Raw genomic sequence first — 8,375 nt, 5'->3', positions numbered from 1 at the left:
AGATAGATAGATAGATAGATAGATAGATATGTATATGTATGTGTGTATATAATTATATATACATATATATGTATACATGTGTATATGTGTATAAAATTTAACTCATTCTTGAAAATGTCCATTTTCAGAAACCTATCCATTGTGAGGAAGCTATGTTGAAACTTCAAATCTAATCTTCAGCAACTTCCATGTAGAGTCCCTAGTTTTCCTTTTAAGATCCAAGAGTGGGGCTGAACCAAGATGGAAGAATTAAAGCAAGAACTTGCTTAAGCCCTCCAAAATCCTCATCCACTTACCCAAACAACATTAAAATAACACCTCAATGTGAATTCTGGAGTGGCAGAACCAACAAAAGAATAGGGCCAAATAATTTTCCAACCCAAGGCAACTTAGAAGTTTGGAAAGAAAGGTCTGTTTCTCTGGGATGAGAGTGGAGGATAGTTCAGTGCAGGCCATGCTCTTCAAGTCAATCTTGGGAGCAACTGAATCAGCAGCAGGGGCTTCTGGAGCTCTTAATCCACAGAAGCTAAGGGGTTAGACAATTGGTTAGAAACATATTACAGAGGGTCCTTTGCTGGCACTGGAAGGAAGACTTTGTTGCCTTTCCCGTATTTGGATCTAGGTCTTAGTGCTAGTGTGAATAGAAGTATTATCAGGAGCAGGTCACAGTTCTGGGGTAGAGAAGAATGTGATCATTCACAGACTAGAGCACAGGCCAAGAGAGCACTGACCACACATCCCCTTAAATCACACCACCTTGGAAGAACTGAAAACTTAAACCCCCAGAACAAGCTCTAAAAATAGCAGCACAGAAAATCTGAAGCTGGGGACTGTGCCCCCTTTACCACTAGAGCAGAGTCCAATGTTTTGTTAGCTAAGAGGCAACTTAAGATCACAGTCAGCCAAACCTTTACTGTGTGATAAGCAAGTCTGGTTCAGTGAAGTTTCAATTATGGAAAAGCATTCAAGCAACAGCTTAGAATAATGACTTCCTCTTATACCTTCTGATGGATGTACAAGGCAGAAAATGGGGAACATCATACCTCCTCCATTTCACTTCTTTAAAAATCGTTACACAAAAAAAAAATGATGAAAATCACAACTGGTCTGATGATTGCCTCTGGATTTTGATAAATGAAAGGGATGTTTTGTCCTCAATTACAGTACAACTCTGGGTATCTCTTGGTTCAGCTGTGAATCATTTCCCTTAGTTTCTTGGGTTTCCACGTGTATCACTGGCAAGATAAGTAGATGATGTGTAAGATTTCATTTCTAATTTAGTCAATGAATCAATAAACATTTATGAAGTGCTTACTATAGACTAGGTACTATGCTAAGAACATAGAGTACAAATAAAGGCAAAAGGCCCTTGACGGGCTCACAATTTAATTCAGGTGACAAGATGCAAACACACTCTGTACAAACTATCTATAAGATAAATAGGAAGTAATCATCAGAGGAAAGTCACTAGACTTCAAAGGGATGGGGGAAGACTTCCCTTATATAGAAAGATTTTGGTTGGAACTTGAAGGAAGGTAGAAAAGCCAGAAGGTGGAGAGGAGAAGGGAAAACATTCCAGGAAAGAGGAGGAAGGGAAACCAATGAAAATGCCTGGATCTCAGAGATGGTCAGTGTTACTGCCAACAGGGCATCATTTCAGAGTTTCAATATTTAATAAATCTTCTATGTAGAAACAGAGTTATTGATGAAATAATAGGTCCAATATGATGGAGAGAACAATATGCCACCATGATTACAGATCTCCTAGAACTAATTTCATGAAGCAGAAGCAGGGTTTCTGAGTGTGTTGGCAAATTTGAGTTCCTTATTTACCTTATCATTCAGATTTTATGCCTAAGGCAAAAGAGTAGATCATTCCCTTGTTATTCCCTTTCCCCAGATGCTATGCAGCATCTTGTCTCTATTCTGCTCTTGTGAGTGGGCATGAATGATGTAAAACTTTGAATGACAGTGGTTCCACAAAACGATCAGTTTGGTTAATTGCAGAGAACCAATGGAGGAAAAAAAAAATTTCAGATTTTGGTCAAAATAGGAATGAGTTGGTTTGTTGGCTGTCCTTCATTCTCAAAGAAAAACAAAATGACATCACTTAAGTTAGGGTCAAGGTACAGTGTGTTACATGTGGCTGATTAGACCAATACAAGCTTGCAAGGCTCTAGCACACATCAGGGACAAATAATCCATGTGAGCATTTGGAGTGGAGATGTCTCTAAATTTGAATTTCTCACTTTCTTTTGAGCTACTGCAATTCTTCTTGAATTGCAAGTAGAATTCTACTCTTTTCAGTAGAGTTTGAATGCTTGGCAGTTAGTTCTATAAGGGATTTCAGTGCTGGTGATCTTCAGAATCTTCCTCACAATTTAAATGGAAGTATTTCTGTTTCCTGGAATGGAACACTCCCTCTCCCATTCTTGGCTGATTCTGTATTTAAGCTCCATATTACCTTATCTACATCACCTGCAGGTCATTGGGATTTTAACTCAATTCAGATCAACATTTGTCAAGTATCTACTGGATAAGGTGTACTATGTTAGGTGATGAGGGAGACAATAGCATCTTTCCCCAAGTTTGCAGTCTGAAGTTGAGGGTAGACTGGAGGGATGTAGTTAGGGTTATGGTGGAGTGATCTTAAACTTGTTAAGAACTGTTACATTTTCTGTGTGAGCATTTACAAGTCAGGAATCAGAAAACACTGTAGATCAGGACTTGATTTATCAATCGTCTAAACTTAAAGTAGTGAAGAAATTGTTAACAGTGCAGATTTTTAGGGGGAGGCTAGGTGGCATAGTGAGTAAAGTGCCGGCCCCAGAGTCAGGAGGACCTGAGTTTGGTTCCAGCCTCAGACACTTAACATCCACACACACACAAAAAATAAACTAGCCGTGTAACTTTGGGCAAGTTACTTAACCCCAATTGCCCACCAAAAACAAACAAACAAAAAAAAACAGTGCAGATATTTTAAATGTGCTGATCATTTTCATAGTGTTGGTTGTTAAACATTTATCAGCTCATCACTGAATATGACATATACAAATTGCTATGATATAAATTAAAACAATACCTGTGTATGAGAATGCTACAAATATAATGTTAAGTGAGGATGGAGGGTAGAAAATATTGTATTCACTTAAGTGATAGGGATTTCTTCATGGAAGAAAATGGCATTAAAATGGATCTTAAATGATTTCAACAGGAAGAGATAAGTACAAAGGCTCTTCAAGAAGAAGTGAAACCTTGAGAGTTAAGAAAAATGAAGATTGGAAGATAAAAGGTATTTTTGGGGGCTGGGGGGAATAAATAGTTCAGTTTGGCTGCAATATAGAGGAGATGTCGGGGAACAGTATAAGACAAGACTAGAATAATAATTGGGTGGCTCTAAAACAGATGCTGGGTGAGGGAAATAATCTAAGGCCAAATTCATTCAACAATTATGTATTAAGGTTCTAACACATGCTTAGAAATATATCGGGTGCTGATGGTGCTGATGAGGCTGCAAAACATATGTACAATGGGGTCTTATAGAGTCTTTGTTCATTATCAGCCAGATCAGCAAATATTCAGTTTTTTAGAAATCTGAATAAGACTTTTGCTCAATCAAGATAAAATTTGATATCAACCAGGGTTAAGTGGCAGGGGTTGTTAGACAGACCAAAGAAAAAACCTGGCAAGATAAATAACAGACTTGGGTGACTCATGACAGGATGATAGTATGACAAACTGAGTCATCATCCCAGACAGGGAATAAGATAAGATTGGTGGCGTGAAAGACTGGAATCAATAAGAAGAGCAGAGGTTAGAGCCAGAAACCTGGAAGGGGTGATGAATAGCTAGCATTTAATGGAGTTGGCCACCATTTAATATTTTATTTAGTTTTCTTTTTAGTTGTTTTCACTTGTATTCTTATATTCATCCACTACCACTCTTATGAGGAGTTGTGGAAAGAATAAAAATCCACTGTCACTGGAGTCAGAAGACTTGGGTTCAAATCTCTCCTCTGATGCTTATTACCTATACAAACTTGGAGGGGTCATGGAACCTCTTTAGGCCTCTATTTCCACATCAATTAATCAATAAAAAATTTTTAAATGCCTACTATATGCCAGATACTAGACTGGGCATTGAGGATATAGGTACAAAGAAGGAAACAATCACTATTTACCAGGAGGTTACATCTGAATAGGAGAGACACTAAGTTCATATGTATTTCAGAAATATAAAGATAATAAATAAAGAGTTGTTAAATACAAGGCAATTTGGGAGAGAGGACACTAGCTAGCTTTTAGGGAGAAAATCAGGAAAGGCTTTATGTAGAAGGTACTGCTTGAGTTATAACTTGGAGGAATACAGGGGCTGTATGACTCCAAGATGTGAGGTAGGAGTGTATTTCGGACCAGTACAAAGGCACAGATATGGGAGGGGGGAGGTGTCATGTGAAAGGTACAAAGGCACCAGTTTAGTTTGAATGATGAGTGTGGGAGGAGATGTCCAATAAAACCAGAAAGATAAGATGGGACCAATTTGTGAAGGGCATTATAAGCTAAACAGAATAATTGATTATTTGCCCTAGAGGAATAGGGGGCCACTGGAGTTTATGAATAGGGGAGTGACACCATCAAATGGACACCTGAAAAAAATCATTTTGGCAGCACTGTATAGAATATACATGAATAGTAAAAGACTTAAGGCAGAGAGAACAATTAGTAGTTTGTTAAAACAATCTAGGTGAGAAGTGATTAGAGCTTGAGCTTAGATGGGAGCTTTGGAGGGGAGAAAGAAGAGAGTCACAGGAGAGATATGACAGGGGTAGAAATGCCAAGATTTGGCAACTGACTGTATTAGCTGGGGGAGGGAGAATGTGAAATGGTGAGATTGGATTAAATGGACAATGGAATCTTTTCAATTAGAAGGTATAGGAGACATAATATACATTGTCATGTTTTATTTTCTTTTTTTTTTATATAACAATGTGTCTTTTTATTGAGCACCTCAACAAATTATGCCTTAACAGCAAATTTCCGAAGGGGGTACAGGCGTTCCTTCCTCTGCTGTTTTTTGGTCTTCAGTCTTTCCTCGTGCTTATTAAGCCTGTGGTGCATGGCAGGGTCTTCTTCAGCCAAAGTTCCAGGGGCTTGTATTTCTTGCCCTTATAGAATATCCTGAGGTTCTCTTTCTGTGTCTGGTTGATGACAGTCAGAACTCGGGCAATAGATTTTCGAACTACTTGGATCTTAGACAACTTGGATGCAGCTCCTCCAGTGACTTTGGCTACTCTCAATTGGGAAAGTTCCAGCTTTAAATCATCTAATTGTTTGAGTAGCTCCTCCTTCTTCTTCCCACGAAGATCCCTGGCCTTGATTTTTACATGTGTACATGCTTACTCCCCCATTAGAATGGAGCTCCTTGAGGGTAGGGATTGTTTCATTTTTGTCTGTATTTCCAGAGCTTAGCACAGTGCCTGGGGCCAGCCTCACCAGGATAAAGCAGCTTCCTTGCCTCCATGTTTTATTTTCTAATTAATGCGTGTCTAACCTTTCTCAATAATAATAATGATGATATGATAATAATATATTATATTTAAACTATATAATTTATATATATATATTTATAATATAAATCATTTCTTCTGTTTGTTCATTTATTTGCATAAGAACTTCAATTTCATTGATGTGGGGAATTCCTAATAGGAAACTCCTTTCATTGAAACTTGTTTCTAACTGTTTGACCAGGAAACATGGAAACTCAGTGGGATAGATTTAGGGACCAAGGTTTGAGACAGCACTCACTGGGTGATGATGCAGTTCTAAAAACTTTTAGAAGATTTAATTACAAAAAATTCAATCTTCTTTGCCATCTTTTCTTTTCATTTAGTGGCAGCTCAAGACCTTGTGGGCATTTAAGGAAGAACATAAAGACCAACGTTATAACTATATCTTCATCTACCTAAGAATCCTCTGAAATGTTTAGGCCAAAGCTACTTATGTGGGGTATACTGAGAGTTCAACTTGGGGATTTGAGAAAACTCAGGTAGATTTGGAGAAGAGATTTTTTTATGGATCAAGTGTAGCCTCTTCTTTTGGCATCTTTTAATTTAGTAAGCTATAACTTTTTCTATGACCTAAATGTCCACATTCATCAATGGGTGGGGAAACAGTTATTTAAAAACTGTGAAATCCCTATGACCAGAAGCCTGGAAACACCTGCCTTTTCATGAGATCTTTATTTCTTCCAAAATTGCTAGTTAATCTTATATTAATATTCTGATTCTTTTTGAGCTTTTGCTTGTAGATTTTTTAGTCATTCTCTTCTTCTGACGTTTTGTCTTGGCTATCCCTGGCACCATAATAACTCTTTATGATGGTAATCTTTCTTTGTTCATTTGTCCTTTCACACTAGCTACCTGAACTGCGATTTTGGGTAGGGTCAAGCTTTGTGTACTTTTGTAGGAAATACCTCTCCTTTTATCATTCCTGTTTTGTATTATCTGAAGTTCTGATACTTCTTACTCTGGGTATTGAATGCTATGTTCTTCAGAGATTTCAGGATTTTTGGTATGCCCTGAGTGGTCTGATCAAGGGCAAAGTTTGATTTAATTCTTCCTGAGATATTTGTCATCTACTTAGTAATACCTACTCAGCCCCTCTTTTCCACTGAGCTTCAAAACCTTAAATGTAAAGGCTAGACCAAATTTTACCTGGGATAGTTGAACCATTTTACTACTTTCATTATTCTGACTCAGCTTCTTGAGTCTATGATTTTCCTGTGACCCAAATCCTAAAACAGGAAACAGAAAAAAAAGTAATTCCAGCACTTATGGTCTACATAGCTTTACTTGCTTTGTACTTACATATACTCAGATCTCTTTTTGCTAAATAGTTGGGGGAGAGGAAGTGGAAGATGTTGATTATTAAATACTATTCATTTATAAGAGGGGAGAGAGGAAAATATTGGGAGGAGAAAGGGAGAGATAGAATAGGGTAAACTAGCTCCCATAAAAATGGCAAGAGAAAGCTATTACAATGGAGGGGAAGAGTAAGGAGGTGAAAGGGAATGAGTTAACTTTACTCTCACTGGATTTGGCTTCAGGAGGGAATAACATATACACTCATTTGAGTATCTTACCCTACAAGAAAGTAGGGTGGAAGGGGATAAGAGTGAGGGATAATAGAAGGGAGGGCAAATTGGGGGAAGGGGTACTCAGAAGCAAACACTTTCAAAAAGGGAAAGGGTCAAAGGAAAAAATAGAAGAAATGGGGGGTGATAGGATGGAGAGAAATGTAGTCTTTCACAACATGACTACTATGGAAAAGTTTTGCATAATTATTTACATAATAACACACATATAACCTATATTGAATTGCTTGTCTTCCCAGTGGTTGTTGGTGAGAAGGGGAGAATGGAGGGAATGTGGAACTCAAAGTTTTAAAAACGAATGTTAAAAAATTGTTGTTGCATGCAACCAGGAAATAAGATATACAGGCAATGGGGTATAGAATTCCATCTTGCCCTACAAGAAAGTAAGAGGGAAGGGGGGAAGAAAGGAATGGGAGGGGGGATATATGAGGGGACAGACTGGGGGAAGGAGCAATCGGTATGCTTGCCATCTTGGGGTGCAGGGTAGGGGAGAGATGGGGAGAAAATTTGGAACTCAAAATCTTGCAGAAATGAATGTTGAAAACTAAAAATAAATAAATTCTGGGAAGAAAGGCAAAATAAAAAATACTATTCATTTAAAAAAAGTTATTTATTCTTCTTCATCATCTTTTTAAAATGATTACTGGTGATCAAAATAATATCCATGTTATTTTTTTCCTATTTCCCATTCTTCCAGGTATGGCATTTTATAGAATATTTGCATTATTTCTAAACAAAGAGTAACATTCAGTCAAGATTAATATTACCAATAAACATCTGCTTGAGTTTCAGCACTTTCATAATTTTCTTACCTTCCCTACTCTTTCCTATCCCCAATTTGCCAGCATACCATAGTGACATTTTAGTTGGTGTAGGACAAAATTTATTTTAAAAAGTGTGTCCAAGGCCTGATTTCCCCTGATGATGTAGCATAAATTTTTGTGTCTTTTGATTAAATGGATGACTCATGCTTTAAAAATATTCAGGAAAAACACATAAACTTGATCAAAAAGTTTCAAACACTGACCTTAATTTACCCACTTCTCAAGTAACCCCCCCCTTTTTTTGTAGCCAGACACACTAATGATTGCAACATTTACTACTCTCTTCCAAAATAATTCTAGTTAATTTGGAAAGTTCATAAGATTGATAAGAACAACACTTGGAAGAGTGCTCGACCTAAAAATGATGGAGCTCTCAGTAACCCAAATGTGTTCTTTTGA

General features: G+C 37.5%; 1 pseudogene; it reads right to left on the bottom strand.

Moving 5' to 3' along the window:
- Positions 1-4,954: 4,954 nt before the first annotated feature.
- On the bottom strand, positions 4,955-5,443 carry LOC138166786 (large ribosomal subunit protein uL29-like; annotated as a pseudogene).
- Positions 5,444-8,375: the final 2,932 nt, after the last annotated feature.

This window comes from Petaurus breviceps, unplaced genomic scaffold (genome assembly GCF_028583685.1).
Source record: "Petaurus breviceps papuanus isolate PSGF00001 unplaced genomic scaffold, PetGlider_PUasm1.0 226, whole genome shotgun sequence".
NCBI lineage: Eukaryota > Metazoa > Chordata > Mammalia > Diprotodontia > Petauridae > Petaurus > Petaurus breviceps.
This window is presented reverse-complemented; position numbering and strand designations above follow the sequence as displayed.